We start from the raw sequence: 21,079 nt of genomic DNA on the forward strand, positions 1-21,079 counted from the left end.
GTTATTTCTGAGGTAGTGCTTTGCACAGTGTCTTTTTTTTTTTTTTTTTTTAATTGTATCTCGTCCTGTCACCCAGGTTGGAGTACAGTGGTGGGATCTCTGCTCACTGCAACCTCCACTTTCCAGGCTCAAACAATCCTCTCACCTCAACCTCTTGAGTAGCTAAGACCACAGGTGTGTGTCACCATGCCTGGCTAATTTTTGCATTTTTTTTTTTTTTGTAGAGATAAGGTCTCACCATGATAAGCCAGCTGGTCTTGAACTTCTGGCCTTAAGTGATCCACACACCTCTGCCATCCAAAGTGCTGGGATTACAGGAGTGAGCCACCTTGCCCAGCCTGCACAGTGACTTTCTAATTTCTCCTATAAATATAGTTGCTTTCGAATATTTTTGTGTTTCATGTCTGACTCCCAAAAGTGGGAAAATAAGAATGACAAAGAAGTGAAAGGAGTGCTCAACCTTTAAATACCCAGACAGTCACTTCCACTGGAAAGGAAGGGGCTTCCAACAATGAGAGGAAGTGCAAAAATAGCTCATCTTCTTTGTCTGCACCGCTGTAATCAGAAGCCCCAATCAGTGATTAGATTTAAAAAAATTCTTGATATTTGGAGAACGTGGTCATTTATCCCACCTTGATTACTGCACACTGTGTTTAGGGTGCTCCAGGAACATGTGGCCGGCTTCCAGCCATGGGGCTGGGATAGAGGCTGTGTAGCTGCTTCAGGGCTGAGAGCTGAAATTGACTGCAATTAACTGCACTTTACTGTCCAAGCCTTCCCCTGGAATTTGCAAGCCGTCCAGAGACTCAGGAGTTCCAAAATAGTTACGTCCGACAGATTATGCCAGTGCAGTTGCTGTCTAGGTGGGCAGACAGATTCCTGGGGCTTCCTACTTTACCATACTCCAGATTCCACACACTACACGTGTGTAGTAAGTTAGAGATACAATATGTGTACTAAATCAGTAAATTGTAATTGTGAGTCCGTGCGGAAACACTGACCTTTTGAAAAATATTTTTCACCATTTTCATTTTGATAATGGAAACATAATTATATTTATAGCCAAAGCTAACAAAATGTGAATTTTAGTTGCTTTTTGAAAGTCATGTTACAGGGAAAAAATTTTGCTTTCAGATGAAAACTCATTGGTTGCCATGCAGAATAGAGTTATCTAAGAAAAAAAGCAGATGAGTTATAAGGGTTGAAAAGTAGATTAAAACTCTGTAATTTATAGAGAAGGCTATTTTTGAAGGCAAGCTCAGAGCACAATCCTGTTCCAGAAGATTAATTTTTAAAATTAATATATCTATTTATTTATCACCTATGATCCCTGAGGGCATGAAGAAGTTCCCAGAAAGCATAGTTAAAATGCAGAAAGACTGAAAGAAAATTGATGCTTACCTGGCATTGCTCTTTATGAGTGGTGATTAATATTTTGTGAAAGGCCATGAAAAATTGTATCATAAATGCATAACACACTATATTATATCTACTGTGTCCACTTACTCTTTTATAATATATAAATGGGAGAATTGCTATTTTGGAGGAAAAAAAGGTGGAGATTTTTCTACATCTATTTAATTGTTTCAAAGTCGGTATATCTGAAATACAAAACACAGCTTATGTCCTTCCTCACCTAGAGAAGTCCAAGTGCCATTTACATTTGTCTTACAGGCAGAAGTTGAGGTAGAGTAGAGGCAGGGATGAGAAAGAGATTCCAAGGGCTCTAGAGGAAGTGTCTCATCTTTGCTCCGTCATGCTCCTGCCTTCCAGCAGGCTGTGGATGTGTTCATTCATTTCTTTAGCCCTTGATAGCCAAAAATAGCCCTTTGTGAGAAGCAGGAAGGTGAATAATGTCATCACTAAAAAAGAAAAAAAGAACAATGCATGAATGGATGAGAATTTAAATTGATTTGGCAGATATTATTGTACTAGTCAGAGTTTTCCAGAGAAGTAGAATCAGTGGATATAGATACAGATATACACATACAGAAAGAGATGTATTGTAAAGATTGGCTGGCTGACACAATTATGGCAGCTGAGGTCTTACAGTTTGCTGTCTCTGAGCTGGAGGCGGATGAAAGCCAGCAGCATGGTTCCCGTCCATGCCCAAAGGCCTCAGAGAGAACCCAGGGAGCTGGCTGGGGCTTCCCATCACTGTCGAGGGGAGGGCTCCCATTCACAGTGGTCTCTTTCACACTCTCTCTCCTACTCTTTCGTGTTTACACACACAGATTAACTCTTTGTACGGTGACAACCAATTTTTCTACCTCCCCTGATTTCAGTCAATAAAGATGTGAGAGGAAAACATAATAATTTCCCACAAACTAAATAACAATACTGGGTTTCTCTACCCACATTTCCCCTTTCTGGCTTTTTTTTTTTTTTTTTTTTTTTTTTTTTACTGTGTCTCTCTTCTCTTCCTAGTAATGGTCCTTGTTAAGTCTTCTTCAGCCATCTCACCACTATGCCTGCTCTAACCCGAGTGGTCTGGGAAGCTGCGGGAGTGGGAAGTGTCAGGCTCCTAGTGAGGTCATAAGCCCCTTGCTGGTTTGGGATCCTAAAAGAAAGCCCCCACCCTGGGTGACTGGCTTTTCTGAAGGATTTGGATGTTAACTGCATTGATCGCCTCACCTGGAGTACATGCATCCTCATGTGTCATGTCCCACACCGGTCAGGCCACATCAACTTTCCCAAGCCATGTTGGAATCCTGGCACTTTTTTTTTTTTTGGCTCCATATTTTCCCAGTCCTTCAAAGTTACTGCTCAAAGCAAGTGACCAGTTTTGTGGAAGAAGGGATCTATTTGCCATTCTTGTTTTACCATTTTACCTTCCTTGCTTCAAGGCATAAATAAAAGAAAACAAAAATTTAAGAAGTAATGCAATGATGGATTGGTCATCATTATCTCTCCATCGTTGGAAGGACCACTTCTGAACTATCTGGCAACATTCCTCCACTTCTGGGTTTCCCTGGTTTCCTGCTTGACGTATTTGGTTTATCTCACCATATTTTCCTTAACATGGAATACATTTCGTGTTTGGATATGAAATCTTCTTTTGATGCTATTTCAAACTTTATTCTTCTCAGTTGCCTATGACACCGCAAGCCCTGGGAGCTGAACGCTAGGATTGGTTGGAGGTCTGCGGAGGCTGAGCCCTCTGAGGACCAAAGCCCTGTGAAACAGATTCTGAGAGATGTATGTGAGGCAAACACGTTCATGTCTGTGGGTTTTAGTCAATCTCCTTTTTCTAGATCAAATCCATTTCTTTTATTCTCTGATCTGTCAAAATCCTTTTGACCCCTCAAAATAAACTGTTTTCTTAATAAAAATAAACACTTGGTCTTTCTCAACACTCACTTATGCCCCTGAGAGGTCGTGATTATGGTCTACTGTCTTAGTTTTTTAAATGTCTCTCTCCCTCGATTGCTGGATCCTGGAGGAATAAGTTCTGATTAATCCCTATGCAACCCTTCCTTTGTCCCTCTGAAGTGTTCTGCAGCCCCAGTTTTGTAAGGCACCTGTGCACAATCCAGACCTCTGCTTAAAATCTTAGAATTTCTCTCTTATGCCCAAAGGAGAATGCCTAACTTCCTCACACGGTGTAGCAAACCACTCATAATCTCATCCTTGCGAGTATTTTTAGCAACACTTCCTGTGCTATTCCTTGAAATATACTGAGTCACGAGCAATTACTTGCCATTTCACAATACACTATATACATCTTCACAATACACTATATACATCTTCAGTCTGTTCCTGAAATATTTTTCTATTTTCCAAACTCTCCTTCCCTCACTGTCTTTTTTCCTTCCTTTTTTCATCTCACCTTCCTTCTTTTTTTTTCTCACATACAATCTTCTTAAACATCTGCTCTCCCACACATATTCTCCGATGATGGGGATACTCACACGGGTCTTATATTCCTGCTTGTTCCAGATACATTTAATCATTTATGCTTCCAAGATGTCTTCTTGTCATGCTACACTTATTACTATGTTGGTTAATTGTCACATAGCTTCTGTTTTGTTTATTTTTTCTTGATTCCTCATGGGGCTGTGCTTATAATTCCTTCACTTAGGACAGTATTTGCATAATAGAAATGTAACTGGTTTTTTATTCATCTCATCAAAGCTCTTTCCTCTGGGAATCTAGCATAGTTCCTCAACATAGAACCTGTTCAATAAATATTAATTGAATAAAACATACTTTGTAAAGAAAGAGATACCTTTTTGAAGGAGTGTGGATCAAGAGAGCAAATATTGACTCCCATTTTTGTCTCTTGAGAGCTGTAGCTGTATCACCTTGCCATTCATTTTCTTCACCCTCGTTTTTCTCCAGTGGAAAATGAGGGGATTGCTTTGGTTTGCTCTGACATCCCTTTCTTCTACAATTCTACCAAGTGATTTGATATTGTGTGGGGTTAACTTTGGTTTCCATCTCTTCATTTTGAAATCTAAAGAGTTTTGGAAATAACTAAATAGAAAAATAAACATGTAATCATTACATGGTTTCACTGTTTCTAGTCATTTTAAAGATAAAATAGTCTTAAATTCATGTCTAGTGCCATCGAGACTGACTTAATCATTATTTTATTCACTAAGCAGTAGTTTTTTTCAAAAGCAAAAATGTTTTTCTAAAGGAAAAAATTAATAGTCATTGAGGAGACATATTGTGTTGCTTAATTTTGCTTTTGTTCCAGTGTAAAATTAAAATGGAAAAATATAGATAAGGAAATTGAAACATTTTCTTAAACATTTCTGCTATGAGTTTATGAAAGTTTGATACAAAACTTTTCTTTGATGAATTATTCTAGTTTCAATGACTGGAAAAATTGATATAAACAGGAATAACAACCACTAGCCCTGGCTTCCAGAACCTCCCAGGCATGTGCTTCCTATAGTCCTTCTGTCTTATGGGATACGGTTCTGTTCTCTGTCCCCACCTAGATCTCATCTTGAATTATAATCCCCACATGTGACAGAGGGACCCGGTGGGGGGTGATTGGATCATGGGGGCAGTTTTCCCCATGCTGTTCTCATGATAGTGAGTGAGTTCTCACAAGAACTGAGAGCTGATGGTTTAAAAGTGTGTGGCAGTCTCCCCCTCACTCCTTCTCTCGCCTGTCACCTTGTGAAGAAGGTGTTGCTTCTCGTTCACCTTCTGGCATGATTGTAAGTTTGCTGAGGCCTCCCTAGCCATGAAGAACTATTGTGGGTCAATTAAACCTCTTTTCTTTATAAATTACCCAGTCTCAGGTAGTTCTTTATAGCAGTGTGAAAACCAACGAATATATTGTGGATCTGAGCCTTAAAAAATTAATTTTTGTTTCATGCTTTCTTGAGAAGGAGAAACTTGAAAGTCCTAGTGAATACAGCACTTCTACCCTTAACTTGGTGACTAGCCTGCTCACAACCTGATGTTTTCCAAACTTCTCTGAGTTCAGTGCTAAATATAATCATTGCCATTATTCTTTTGAATTGTTTGTATCATAGGTGCAAATATTGATTCAGCATACATTATTTATGTTGTCCTTTATTGAAAAATGCACGTCTCTGTGTCAAAATCTTATTTCCATTTTGAACATTCCTATATCGTTTTGTTTTTATTTATTTTACTATTTTTTTTTTATTTTTAGACAGAATCTCAATCTGTTTCCCAGGCTGGAGTACAGTGGTGTGGTCATAGCTCACTGCAGCTTTGAACTCCTTGAACTAAAATAATCAGCCTGCTTCACTGTCCAGAGGAGTTGGGCCCACAGGCATGAGCCATTACACTTGACTAATTTTTTTTTTTATTTTTTGTAAAGATGGGATCTCATTATGTTGGCCAGGCTAGTCTCCAACTCCTGGCCTCAAGCAATCTTCCTGCCTCGGCATCCCAAAGTGTTGGGATTACAGGTGTAAGCTACTCTGCCTTGACTGAAAGTTCCTATTTTAAAATTTATTTTTAACATGTATTAATGGACTGCTGCCAAATTTAGAGAATAAATGTGACACGTTTAAGAAATGATTATTTTGGTAGTAAAATAATGAAAGCTAAATTGCAATTAATTATTAGTTTATCCCTTTTGTACAGTTTGGCAAAAGACTCCCACATACTGAAGCAATAGTATCCTCGATTATCTTTCTAAATTTGTCAGGTAATTCCCAGATGGCTTGAACAAGTCATTTTGGTTCTTTTGGTTACATTCTATCACATATGAAATGAAGGGTTTTGACTAAATGTATGAGATTCTAATATTCCACATTTAATCACTAAATGTGACATTGCTTAGGACTAAACACTTAGAGGAAAATTCAATATGAGGTTGAAGGAAGTGAAGAGAGAAACAAATACTAAAGACAGGAGAGAAAAATGATAGAGAGATAGACAGATTAGATAGAGAGATAGATAGATAGATAGATAGATTGATAGATAGATGATACATTTTATAAATGTGCTCAGAATTTTTCTTAGGTTACTTTGTCTTATATATTTTCTCTTTCTTTGGAGAGCCTCTGAACCAACCACACGAGGAAGCAGAAGTGTGTTACAGCTGACAAATGCAGTCAATTCAATCATGAATAACAATCAACTGCTTGTCAGCCTCAACTTTAAAAGTTTAATTTTAGAATCCCACATGGATATTGCTAGTCAGAAGAAAAGAGAAAACCAGATTTTAAGGTCTTACAAATTATCATATGACATATATAACCTAAAATTTAACCAGAAGCAAGATACAACATTAAGACTTTCTAATCCTTTTCCTCTTTTCCCCCTAGAAACATATTTATTATGGTATCAAAGTAGTTTTCATACAACATATCAGCCCCTGATGGAAATATAGTAAAATGTCTATAATCTGTGGCACTGAGAATTAGGAATGACAGGGAATATTAAAAGTTACTGGTATTCAGATCCTTTTTAAACGTTATGTATTGCTGTTGCATCATAATATTGCGTTGTGTCTTTCAAACAAATATTATTTCCACAGAGCAGAAATTATTCTGGTCTTGCTAATAATGAATGACACCAAACTTGCTAATTCACAAACTCTCCAAGTTTTATTGTCCTCCATTGTGAAGTGGGATTAGTATGAAAATTAAATCAGACATGAAAAGCTCTAAGGATAGGACCCAACACACAGGCATGTAGAAGCGTTTTTATTACCATGTTGTCAGTCAAACCCAGAGAATTTCAATGAATTAACTAAAACTGCAGTTTGCTAGTGATGAGGTTATTATTAGAATTTAGGTCACTGTCTATAATTTCTCTTCTTTTTGCCCACAAATGCTCTCCTGGTTACAAGACAACTGAGAGAGGCAAAGGCTAAGTGTAGGTATCTGTGAGGGAAAAGAGAATGGAAAAGGTAAAGAGAATGTAAATGTGGATTTTCTACAAAACTGGAACCCACCATCTGGTAACTGAGAATAGAGTAGAACACAGGTTATAAAAGATCACAGCAGATGGCAAGGCCTGGTTGTGAAGCACGACTATTATTCATAAGGAAGAGCTGAGTATTTCTCCATCAGCTATTTAGGTTCTAAAGCATGCTCCAGTGCTGACTACTGTTGCTGAGCAAGGCCTGCATGTTCCAGGCCGTCTTGTAGGGGTCAGAGTCCTGTGCAATCTTTCGGGTCGTCTGTTTGAGGGGTCAGCTCATTTGTCCCTTGCAGCCAGCAGCACCAGCAGCACCCAGAACCTCGCTCCAGAATCTGCCCACCAAATCCAGACTTCAGCGGACTCATTCAGGAGACGCTGGAATCGGCTCAGCACCAGTGATTATTGTTAGTCCTCAACTTTTTTGAACCTCTGGGATGTTTGTCTGTTTGGCAAGGTTTCCAGGTATACAGAATGAACATCTTGAACATTGCCAGATTCATTGGAAAAGTCGACAATATAAATGATGAAATTGTCTTCTGGATATAGAAATTAGAAAATCAAAAGTTTTCAGAGCATTTCCTTTTGTTTCATGTTAGAGATGTATGCTGTTGCCAGATTGCAGTGTGTAATATCCTGTGGGGATCTCACCAAAGCTTGTTCACAAGTTCCCACCTGGAGACAGCCAAAGTGCATAAATTAAATGATGAATGCAAAGAACCAGGAACAGCCTGGAAGAAAGAAACAAGAAACCTAAAAATGATATTCTTGGAGTATAGTTTAATAATTCCTGAGCCAAAACATGCCTTAGCATTCTACAGATTCTTGCAAATCCACCCATAAAAGGGGATATAGTACACCCATCCTTATGGGGGAGAGCAAAAAATAAAACACTTAAATTAATTTTACAGGATCAGTAGTGCATTATGTTTTTGCATTTCATTAAATTGTAAATGTATACTAATGTGAGTGAAAATCTAACATTTTAAAATATCTTTGTTATGAGTTTAGGTGTCAGATAAAATTATTAAATGGGTATTTATTAAAACATTACTGGGCTGGGCACGGTGGCTAATGCCTGTAATCCCAGCACTTTGGGAGGCCGAGGTGGGCAGATCACCTGAGGTTGGGAGTTCGAGAGCAGGCTGACCAACATGGAGAAACCCCATCTCTACTAAAAATACAAAATTAGCCAGACATGGTGATGTGCAGCTGTAATCCCAGCTACTCAGGAGGCTGAGGCAGGAGAGTCGCTTGAACCTGGAGGTGGAGTTTGCGGTGAGCCGAGGTTGAGCCATTGCACTCCAGCCTGGGTGACAGAGCAAGACTCTGTCTAAAAAAAAAAGAAAAAGAAAAAAAAAACTTAAATTAGCAAGTTACTATATACATTTCTTTTCAAATTTTATAACTTTTAACATTTCTCTACTTATTATGAATAAATTTATTATGTCAGTAATAGCATTATAATCTGGAAGTTTTCATTTTCTCAGAATATTTATGGAAGTATTTTTATCAAAGAAAAGGTTTCCTTTGACTACACATATGCTGTTTCCTGTTTTATGGCTAATCAATTCTCTAAGTTAATTTAATGAAAAGACCTATAAAATAACTTTATCAAAGTCCAAGTATTGAAATATACGTCAATTAAGAAGGAACTCATTGAACTTACGTAACGAGTTTCCTTATGATCTAAAATTATTATTTGAGTTATTTTAGCACTCTTCACCCAAAGCTCTAAAACCAACAGTGAATTATAACTGGATAAGTAACAAAATGACTAAACATCATTTGCAAACACTGGACTGGATGCTGAGTTGAGTTACATAAAGTGTGAAATGCGTGATCCTACACTCCCTCTGAGGTATTTTATAAGGGGCTACAGTCTTAACACACCCCAGTGCAAACACCCAAACCACCAATTCAACAACAACAAAAATCAAATCATACCAAAGTCAGTGAGAGACGAATCAACAGACTTTATGTAATATGGAGGCTGATAAGTCGAATTTTAAATATGTTTTTAGAATAAAGTGTTTTCTTTTAAGAGTCAGCAAGTGTTGCTTCTAGGGAAACAGGCATTTGCAAATCTTGATGAAGGCTGCTGTTTTCTGAAACTCTGCTCTAAATGCTTTCGGAAAGTGGTGATAATATTTTCACAGGAGCTAACTTCTCTAGTGAAAAATGGGATGAAGGTTTTTATTCGTTTTGTTGTGAAGATCAATGTAGGTAGCAGGGCTTTCATGAATTCTAATAGCCCTGACGGAAGTCATCTGACACCAAGAATGCACATTTATTTTAAAAGAGAAACTCATTTCAAAGTATGTCTTTTTATTTTTTATTCTATTTTTAGTTTTTGTTGTTTCCTTCTTAAACAAGTGCCTTGGGCTCAATATCTGAGCATTCTCTTATGGGAGAGTTGGTAAAGGGGTGTCAAGGTGTGGTGTGTGGCTGCTTCTGGAGCTCCTGATGACAATCATGGGCCATGGCACGTTGGGAACAGCATGAATCCAAGTATGTTTGTGTGTGTGAGCTGGTGGGGGTACAAGAAGGGGTTAAAAAAGAAAAGCCAAATTATAAAGAACAATGTTATTATAAGTCCAGATGAATTTTGCCATAAACAACATTGAATACTTTGGAATTGTGGCCTTCCTCAGAACCAGTGAGGAAACGCATGGTGTTTTGGCATCTTCAATGGAAAAGCAGCAAATCAGAAGTTTGCAGATATTTAGAATCTCCCAGTTTCCATTTATTCCAGACCTCCAGTGTTTGTTGGTGGTGAAAATAGTGTGGCAGTATACCTGGAGCCTCAGCACCAGTGGTAGTTGTGGCAGCTGAGTTCTGCTAATGAGGACAATGTACAAGGCAGCTGGACTAAACCCTGAGGTTGAGTGTTCTAATGTTTTTATAATGTTGCAGAAAGGATCTGAAAATGGAGGAATGAACTGCACGCTAACCTCACCTGTGGGGCTCAGAAGCACTTTATTTCAAATATTAAATGAAATGCAGCCTTATTTTTGTATCTCAATCTGGTGAGATGCCTCAAATTTGATAAGCATACCAACCAATGTTTATGGATTCTACTTATCAAAATTAGGTTCCTTAGAATTATTAGCCTAAGATGCAATTAATTTAAATTTATTCAAATAAAAGACAATTTCTGAAAGTGTCTTGCAAGCTGAGAGAAGAGAGCCAGTAAAGGCGTGGAGGCAGGAGTGCATCAGCCACAGCAGGTGGTACAGGTGGTGGGTGTGGGGGCGGTAAGGGGAACTGAAGCCTGATTCTGGAAGAGCTTATGTAATACAGCTGGGTGTGTGTACAGGCTAAATTTAAGTGCTCATAAAAGAATCTTGGATTTGGAGGTGTCATGATAAAAGTTATAAAACCCCCATATCCTAAAGATAAAAATCTTTAGGATAAATCATCTAGCTAGTGATATGTAAAACTGCAGTGAGGAGAAAGAAAACATAAATAATAATACTGTACTTTTCTTAGATTTATGTTACAAAAAGTTGATATCTATTGACAGTAGTAATATTAGTGTGTGTGTGTATATATATGGTGGTGAGCTGGGAGCTGGCCTCGCTCTTGCAGCTGGCCTGTGGTGTTGAACAGAAGAAATTTCACATAACACATTAGACAACAGCACTCCAAACTGTCATGCAGCAGAGCAAACAATACCCACCTCACAGTGCTGCCTAAAAACATGTAAACAAGGAGAGTGCAAACTAGAGAAATGACTAAACACTACTGGCTTAGTCAGTTTGACTAATACCTCAAACAGGGTGATTTATATATGGCAGATATTTATTTCTTATAGTTCTGGAGGCTCTAAAGTCCAAGATCAGGGTGCCAGCAGATTTGGTGCCTGGTGAGGGCCTACTTCCTCTTAGATTTTGTCTCCTAGTTGTGTCCACATGGCAGAAGGGGTGAGAGGGGTCTCTGGGGCCTCTTTTATGAGGGCACTAGTGCCATTCAGGAGGGCTCTGCCCTAATGACTTAGTTACCTCCCAAAGCCCCTACCTCCTGTGCCATCACTTTAGCAATTAGAGTTCAACGTATGAATTTTGAAGAGACACAAACATTCAGACGATAGCAACCCTATTCTGAGCTATTATAAACAATAGGTACTTCTTTACCAAGTGCATGTTTAATCTCACTCCATGCCTTCCACCTTTTAGATAAAAATTGTATGGATAACTTATTATAGAAACCCTCTACAGAGAGCACCCTATCTAGAGCAAAACAATGATTCCTTGAGTCTTCACTCTAATCCTCTAATTTCAAACCCAATTCTATAACAAGCCCTTCCTAATGGGCTTGACACCCCATGGTTTCTGATCATGTGAAATCTCTGTTGTTGCATCAGCTACTGATAAACAGAAGTCTGTTCAACTACAGAAGTGTCCTTAAGACCTTGGCTGGCCAGCACTGGCAATAGTAACATTCTAAAAAGAGGTTAGGCATTGTCCCTACAGTCTGTTACTTCTACAAATGCCATGAGGAGCTACTACCATTTATTGAGAGCCTATAAAATGTAATGAGTTTGATAAAGTGCTTAAGAATTGTTACATTTAACATGTAAGTCATAACATCGTATGAAATTGTTTTAAGTGCTTTGTATATCATAACACATTTACTCCCACCACACTCCTATGAAGTAGGTATTTTACATTTTATAGAGGAAAACATATTAACTAATTTCATCCTATTCAACAGCTCTGTGAGGATAATATTGTGTTTTTGTTGTTGTTGTTGTTGTTTTGAGATGGAGTCTCGCCCAGGCTGGAGTGCAACGGCCATCTTGGCTCACTGCAATCTCCCAGGTTCAAGCCATTCTCCTGCCTCAGCCTCTGGAGTAGCTGGGATTACCGGGGCCTGCCACCACGCCCAGCTAATTTTTGTATTTTTAGAAGAGACAGGGTTTCACCATGTTGGTCAGGCTGGTCTCACACTCCTGACCTCAGGTGATCCACCTGCCTCGGCTTCCCAAAGTGCTGGATTACTAGGGAGTAAGTTCACTAGGGAGAAAGGTATGACTGAAAATCCCATTCTTTGGATCTTCAAAACTCACGTTTACTCATTTAAATTTCCCTCTCTGTTTATGTTTGGGTTCAACTCAATGACCTAGTTACTTCTACCTATTGTCATTTAAAAAATTATGCACCACACCTAAGGCTTGAAAGAACAGGAAAAGGAAAATTTGTTGTGAGAAATCACACTACTCACTGACACCAGCATGGAGTCTAAATCCAAAGCAGAATTCAACTGATAGCCAAATGCTGAAAATAGGTGAACTTGAGTTTCCTGGACTATCACTCAGTAACATAATTAATAAGGCTATTTGGTGATCATTTTGGTATTTTTGTGTTTAGAGAAGTTGCTGCAACAAATATACAAAATAACTTCCCAAATTTATATGTAAATCACAGATGACTGGATGGAAGACCATATTGGTTTTAAAGGTTATTATAAAAGTGTCACAAAGAAACATTGCTCTTAATGTGTTACCCATATTTTCTTCTTGCTTTATAAGTTGTACAGTCTCTTCATTATTCTTGAAGCATTCTTGAAGCACTATCAGCAACACATGTCAGGTTTCAGCTAAAATCAAATTTATAGAAAGCCTCAGGGAGCATAAGATATTTAAGAAGGAAACCATTCAACAACATGTCTTATCAAGGGGCACAGGGCAGATTCCTGGATGAGTTCCCATTTTAAAAGGATGGGAGAGTTCCCCGTATGTTCTGAAGGTTGTTTAGTGTGTAAATTTCAATGTTCCCAACAGAGGGAGCTAGAGATTTTCCTCAGATGAAGAGTGAGCTAGGATTTTTGGATGTTTTAGCATAAGGGATTTTTTTTCTAACATTAGTTGACATTTGCTCAAAGACTTCTCTCAAGCTTGTGTACATGGGTAAGATACATTAGACCTGAAGATTGGTATCTTTGGTAAGCACATTTGAATGATCAGTGTGTACTTTTCCATATTGGCATTTTTCTTTCTCACAAGAATTTAACTATCTTCATGGATTATGAATGTTAATGTTTGATTATTATTCATTTTATAAATAAGGGTAGGAGCATAAAAGAGACATATATTTTTTCATTTTCCAATACTTCTGTTAACAATCTTTTTCCAGGGATCTTTCTGCAACTTGTAACACTGTTTATTATTTTTTCAAATCAGAAAATAAATTTTAAAAAGAAGTTCTGAGACGTAATATAGAGTGTTCTCATTTGTTTTTTTGAGAAGGCTATATTCTCAGGAACAATCTTCTGGTACCACCTGCTCTTCTAGAATGTGACCTTGCCACTTCCCCATGTGCTTGGACCAGGCAGACCTGCTCCTGTTTCAGCCAACACAGTATGGTGAAAGTGATCTGGGTGATTTTCAAGGCTGTAAGAAAAGGCCATGCAGCACCCACTTGATTTTCCTGAGGCCTTGACAGCAGAGTGAGATGTCCTTTGTCATGCTGGAGGGTCCACAGGGAGGTGCTGATGGACATCACTGTTGTTTCCCAGAAGCCATCAGCTCTGTGAGGGAGTCACCGCTTGCCCTCAGGACCAGCCTTCTGCCAACCGAGTTCCAGGCGTGGTATCAGCATCCAAGAGGAGCAATGGAGCAGCCAGCTGATTCTGCCAGACTCCTGAGCTTCTGGATCCATGAGCATAGTAAAATGCTTGCTGTCTGACACCACTAAGTTTGAGGTAATTTGTTACACAGCAGCAAGAACTGAAAATGTTTGCTCATGAAATTAGCAAAAGGTTTTAAAATAATGATATTTAGCCTTCACTGGAGTACACATTGCATCCGTTCAGCCTTGATGAAAAATAACTTCATAATGCATTAAGGGTCTTAAAACCTCCAGACTTTTTGACTCTGTGGCACTATCCCAAGGATATGATCAAATAATGTGTACATTATTAATGCCTATATTATTTATGATAATGGTAGTGGCATATAAACTCTTCAACATTAAGTAAATTATTCAACAATTTTATTCAATTAAGTCATAAACTTATTAATTTGTACTATTTAAGAGTTTTTAATAGCATGGGTGTGAATGACTGTCCAACCATGAAACAGAAGCTACTCCATGTATTTGAACACAGTTAAGACACAGGGAAATTTATAGAGAATTAGTTTCACTGGTAACGTAAGAAGTGAGAAGCCAAGCAGGGGATGCAGAGCTCAGTAACCTCACGCTGAAGTGACATAGGAAAGAGTCCCTGTCACCAGCACCCAGGATTGGGGTTACCTAGGAAAAATCAGGAACACAGCAGGCCTGTCAGAAGGATTTGCAGGCACAGAGGGCACTCTCACATGGCAGGTTTTGCCATCTGTGACAGCAACAGAGAAAGGAGACATGGCCTGGATTCTCTCAGCCCTTATCCTCCATTCAAACTCACCTAGAATCTTACTGACCCAGGAGACAAGCAAGCACGGGACTCAAAATAAGCCCTCAGAGGTGCACAGCAGGGCGGCAGAAGGGCAAGCAAAGTCTAAGGAAAGAGGCCTAGGACCAGCAATACAAAGTGAATGCAAAAAATAAAGTGAATGCTTGAAGGCAGGCTGTAACGCGCACACCTGGACACTTGCTTTCACGTGCCTGTAAGATGATTGGAGAACAGAACTCTAAATGGTGGGTTATTCAAAAGTGATTTAACTCTATGGTAACTTTAACTTTGCAAGTTTGACTTCCAAAATCTTAACATAATTGTTGATATTGGTGAACTTTGTTTCATAAGGCAAGATTTCACTAGACCAATTAATTTTTTATAAATTCTCATCACAGAAAAAAAGACAAAATTTTAACTTAAAAATATATTGTTGACACATAATAATTGTATATATCTATGGGGTAAAATGTGACATGTTGATACATGCATGCATTGTGTAATTATCAACTTTAGGTAATTAACATATCCATCAGCTTAAAATAATCATTTCTTTGTGATGAGAACATTCAAAACCTCTCTTCTAGCTATTTTGAAATATATAATGCATTAGTTTTAACTCTAGTCATCCTACGATGCAATAGAATGACAGAACTTATTCCTCCTTGTCAACAGTACCTTTGGACCCATTGACTAATCTCTTCCCCGCTCCACTCTCCCCTCCCTTTCCCATCCTCTGGTAACCACTATTCTACTCTCTACTTCTATGAGACCAACTTTTAGATTCCACATATGAGTGGGATCATGCAGTGTTTGTCTTTCTGTTCCTGGATTATTTCACTCTCAGTAGTGCCTCTCCACTCCTAGAGGCCTCTTTCCACTCCTAGAGGTCACCCTTCACTCCTAGAGGTCGCTCTCCACACTAGAGGGCACCTTCCACTCCTAGAGGTTGCCCTTCACTCCTAGAGGTCACTCTCCACTCCTACAGGCCAACTTCCACTCTTAGAGGCAACTTTTCATTCCCAGGGGTTACCCTCCACTACCAGAGGTCACCCTCCACCTCTGAAAGCCACCCTCCACTCTTAGAGGCCAGCATTCATTTCTGGAGGCCACCCTCCACTCTTAGAGGTGATGCTTCACTTCTGGAGGCCACCCTCCACTCTTAGAGGCTGCCCTTCACTCTTAGAGGCCACTGTTCACTCCTGGAGGCCACTCTGCATTCTTAGAGTCTGCCCTCCACTCCAAGAGGTTGCCCTTCACACTTTGTGGCTTTTCTCAGCTACCAAAGGCTGCCCTTATTTCCTTGCCACATAACTTTCTTAGCCATTACCAACCTCACTGAGCCAGCAAGAAAAATCTCCAGAATGAGAGTTCTACAAGACAGAGTCTTATTTAGGAACATAATTCTAAGAGTGACATCTCCTCACCTTTGCTATATTCTCTCGGTAGGAAGCATGCACTCAAAGAGAGTAGATCCTACAAAGGTGTGAACACTGGGAGCTGTGGATCATTCGGGGATTGACTTAGAGTCTGTCTGTAATAGATCCCGTGGGTAAGATCTACATACACTATTTATGGCACAACTGTATAGCTAAAAAGGAAATATGTTCAAAATAGGTGGTCCTGAAAATAGAAAACCGTAAGTAAGAACTTTTAAATATTTTGTCCCATGGCCCAAATGAACATCCCTCAGAACCACATTAACTTAGAGTTAGTTTTCAGGAGGGTATTCTTAATTATAGCAGTAATCTAAAATAAATAACTGGCAGATAAAACAGAAACAAGTACCCCTCAACAAAATCCAACATTATTCCTCTCTCTCTGTCTTTTTTTTTTTTTAGACGGAGCCTTGTTCTGTAGCCCAGGCTGGAGTGCAGTGGGGCAATCTTGGCTCACAGCAACCTCCATCTCCCGGGTTCAAGCAATTTTCCTGCCTCAGTCTCCTGAGCAACTGGAATTACAGGCACATGCCACCACGCCTGGCTAATTTTTGTATTTTTAGTAGAAACTGGGTTTCACCATATTGGCCAGGCTGGCCTCAAATTCTTGACCTCAGGTGATCCAGGTACCTCGGCCTCCCAAAGTGCTGGGATTTCAGGTGTGAGCCACCATGCCTAGCCTATTATTTCTCTTTTGACACACAGATATATTCCAAAGTATATGTAAGCATCTGTATAATTGCTATAACAATTTCACAGTTATTTATTATGAAGTTAATGTTCATTAATTTATTCTGCTGTACATACCTACATGATGCATCCACGAAGGGAAGAAAAACAATTATCACACCAACCTTGACCACTTATTATTTTAATTTTGTAATTGATTTTATTTTTTAGAGCAGTTGTAGACGCACAGCAAAATTAGGAGGAAGATGCAGAGTTCTCACGTCTCCAGCCCCACATGTGCACAGCCTTTCCCATCATCAACTTCTCCCACAAAGGGGTCACATTTGTCCCAGTCAATGTAACACATCATTATTACCCAGAGGCCGTAGTTTACATTTGAATTCACTCTTGGTGTTGTATATCCTATGGGTTTGGAGAAATGTACAATGCATAACGACAGTGTATAAAATCATATGTTGACTTTTTCTTAGGTAAAAAAATCCATAAAATGAATGTAGAAACTAAAAGGAAATACTTTTGACCTAGTATTATTATTATTTGCTTGCTTTCGACCCTTGAAAGAGAAAACACAATGTCAGGATCTTGAAAAAAATTGGCAGCTAAGAAGGTTGTGTCCTTGGAACAGGAAGTAAACATTTATGAGGCACAAAATAAACGATAGTTATTTTTGTTATTTATACTTTATCCCTGGAAATCAATCTATCATGTGTTTCATTTCTTCTTTATCTCTCCTTTTGTTTATTTGACAAGTGTTCTTTTTTTTGCTGGTTGGTTGGTTATTGTCATTTTTGCTGTTAGAATTGTAAATGCATACAATTTTAATATTATATATATGTATATACATGTATGTGTGTGTGCGTGTGCACGCACGTCCGTGTATTCCAATGTTGGTAGAATCACCTTAAAAGAAGGGGGGGGGGTGTTAACCAAGCTAATAAAATTGAGAAACACAACTGAGTTTCTTGTATTTTTTTAATCGGGGAGATTTTGGTCATTTCCTTGTTAGTACTACTCATTATTAAAAACATCAGCAAAATCGGTACCCATCCAGAAATATGAGTTGCTTTCTGTGTTCATAAATATTTATAACATCAAAACACTCAGGAAGAAACAGAGAACATTTTGCAAAATGAAAAGAGTGGACAAGTATAATCTTTTGCTGAAGAAATTAGAAATAACGGTAAGTGACCGGAATGGAAATATCTGAAAGTTCTTGTTAGAAAATTCCACTTGCCCCATCTCCCAACCAGCCATACTGTATTGTGGTCAAATATGTATGTATTCTGAATTGAATAACCAATATTGAGAGGTGACAATGCGCTAGCAGCCCTAGCTCGCTCTAGGCGCCTCCTCGGCCTCTGCGTCCACCCTGACCATGCTTGAGGAGCTCTTCAGCCCACCACTGCGCTGTGGGGGCCCCTCTCTGGGGCTGGCCGAGGCCGGAGTGGCTCCCTCTGCTCCCAGGGAGGTGTGGAGGGAGAGTCACGGGCACGGCGCTCACGGGCGATCGAGGAAGACCTCCGTCTGGGCTGCCGGAGTGCCCGGGCTGGGTGCCTCAAAGTCCCCCAGCAAGTACCAGTGAGAGGTGAAGCCGACTGGGCTTCTGGGATGGGTGGGGACTTGGATAAATTTTCTGTCTAGCTAAAGGATTGTAATGCACCAATCAGCACTCTGTGTCTAGCTAAAGGTTTGTAACCTCACCAATCAGCACTCTGTGTCTAGCGAATTGGGTAAGGGACTTGGAGAACTTTTGTGTCTAGCTAAAGGATTGTGAATGCACCAATCAGTGCTCTGTGTCTAGGAAAAGGTTTGTAAATGCACCAATCAGCACTCTGTGTCTAGCTAATCGGGTAGGGTACTTGGAGAACTTTTGTGTCTACCTAAAGGATTGTAAATGCACCAATCAGTGCTCTATGTCTAGCTAAAGGTTTGTAAACACACCCATTACTCTGTCAAAACAGACCAATCAGCTCTCTGTAAAATGGACCGATCAGCTCTCTGTAAAATGGACCAGTCAGTAGGATGTGGGTGGGGCCAGATAAGGGAATAAAAGCAGGCCACTCGAGCAAGCAGTGGCAACTCTCTCAGTTCCACTTCTACAGTGTGGAAGCTTTGTTCTTTCCCTCTTTGCAATACATCTTGCTGCTCCTCTCTCTTTGGGTCCGCGCTGCTTTTATGAGCTGTAACACTACTGTGAAGGTCTGCAGTTTCACTCCTGAAGCCAGCGAGACTAGGAATCCACTGGCAGGAATGAACAACTCGTGAGGCGCCACCTTTATGAACTGTTCAACACTCACCACAAAGGTCTGCAGCTGCAGTCCTGAAGCCAGCGAGACCACGAACCCACCAGGAGGAAAAAACACCTCCGGATGCGCCGCCTTTAAGAGCTGTTACACTGACTGCGGAGGTCTGCGGCTTCACTCCTGAAGTCAGTGAGACCACAAACCCACCAGAAGGAAGAAACTCCGGACACGTCCTGACATCAGAAGGAACAAACTCTGGGCACACCATCTTTAAGAACTGTAACACTCACCACGAAGGTCCGTGGCTTCATTCTTGAAGTCAGCGAGACCAAGAACCCACTAATTGCGGACACAGTATGGTTTGAAAGTGAATGAGTGTGTGTGTGTGTGTGTGTGTGTGTGTGTGTGTGTATAGTATTTGGTTAAATATCTTTATGTAAAGAATGTGGCATTTGGTGTGAACTTTTAAAGAGCTCTTGAGATCACACTATATACAAAAAGAAATTAGACTAATGATTTGAGTTAGACTATATCCTTAATTCAAACAAATTTAGAAAAAATTGAAACCTTTTTATACATAGACATAACCTATCTATTTTGACTATTGGTCAATTAAGATTTTTAAATTATCTTTTTAAATCCAATATATGGTGTTTATTTTCTTTTAACTTAACATACATCCGGATTTATTGTATTGCCTTTTTATGCTAACATGTTGCGGAAATGCAAACATTTCTGTTATGGTGAGTTCGTTTATACACTTTTGTGTTTATCTCAAGGAAGTCGGAAATGTCTTAATCTTTTAGACAGTGAAGTTTATGTCCTGTCACAAAGACACAAATGCAAACTAAATGTTAAGTGTTTTATTTAAATTTTGTCAAATTGCCGTAATAATTCAAAGAACTTAACAAAATTTCATGGGAATCTTCAAAATTTCTCTGGGGAAGGTTTTAGTACAAGAATTACATTTTTATTTATTATAAGAATAAACTTTAATTTTAAATGCTTGTTATGGGCTCTAAGTAAACTTAGTATACTCTATCTTTTACAATTTGAAAGGATTTAAACAGTAACTTGGTAAACTATTTTGGCCTTTTCTCAAAATGGTGATAAAACTTGCAATTTTCTATATACTCTTGCCTATTGCCAATTAGGGAAAGGAAAAGAGAAAGGAATTACTAAAGAGATGATAGAATCTTTTAATAATTTGAATAAAAATTTTCAGAATTAAAATTTATCTAGCTTTCCAAAAGTGTATTATTTTGGGCTATCCCCTAAATCCAAAGATTTTAAAGTAGAAACAATAAGAAAATAAGATACCACTTAACACTTTCAATTTGTCACCAAACTGCCAGAGATTAATATGATTAAAAGAGAAATAGAAGTAAAACTCAAGTAGAATTTTGCTATGACTGTATTCCTGAAAAATTAGAGAATTGAAAAATATTTGTATTTAACTTAAATTGAATATAGATTTTTTTTTTTACTTTTTGCAAATAATATAAACTTTAATGATGATATTCCATTATGTGTCAGACACTGGTTTCAGTATTTACACAACAAATTAACTTTTCAAACTCACTTTATAGTATCCACCACATGGCTGTGTTCTATCCAAGAGAGTGTGAGTTGATTATGTACACCACTGTCACGCCCTGCACATAAATACCTTCCTCCTCTTTTGACTAGACAGAGACAAATACAGTATCTTGGAAACCGTTTGTTGAAGACGGTCATCCCCAGATAGAACAAATGTGGTCACTGACTCAAGTCTTGAACAGAGCTTTTGTTAATCAGGCACATCCATTTTGGAAGGAGTTGGAAATGAGCTTTTCTTATAAATAAGTAAGAACAGATATTAACACATCATAAAATTTGGAGTTTGTGTATTTTGAATTGTTTTGAACTAAAATGAAGGCTAAGTAAAATATTAATAATTTCAGAATTAAG

Source organism: Pan paniscus, chromosome 7, assembly GCF_029289425.2.
Source record: "Pan paniscus chromosome 7, NHGRI_mPanPan1-v2.0_pri, whole genome shotgun sequence".
Lineage (NCBI taxonomy): Eukaryota > Metazoa > Chordata > Mammalia > Primates > Hominidae > Pan > Pan paniscus.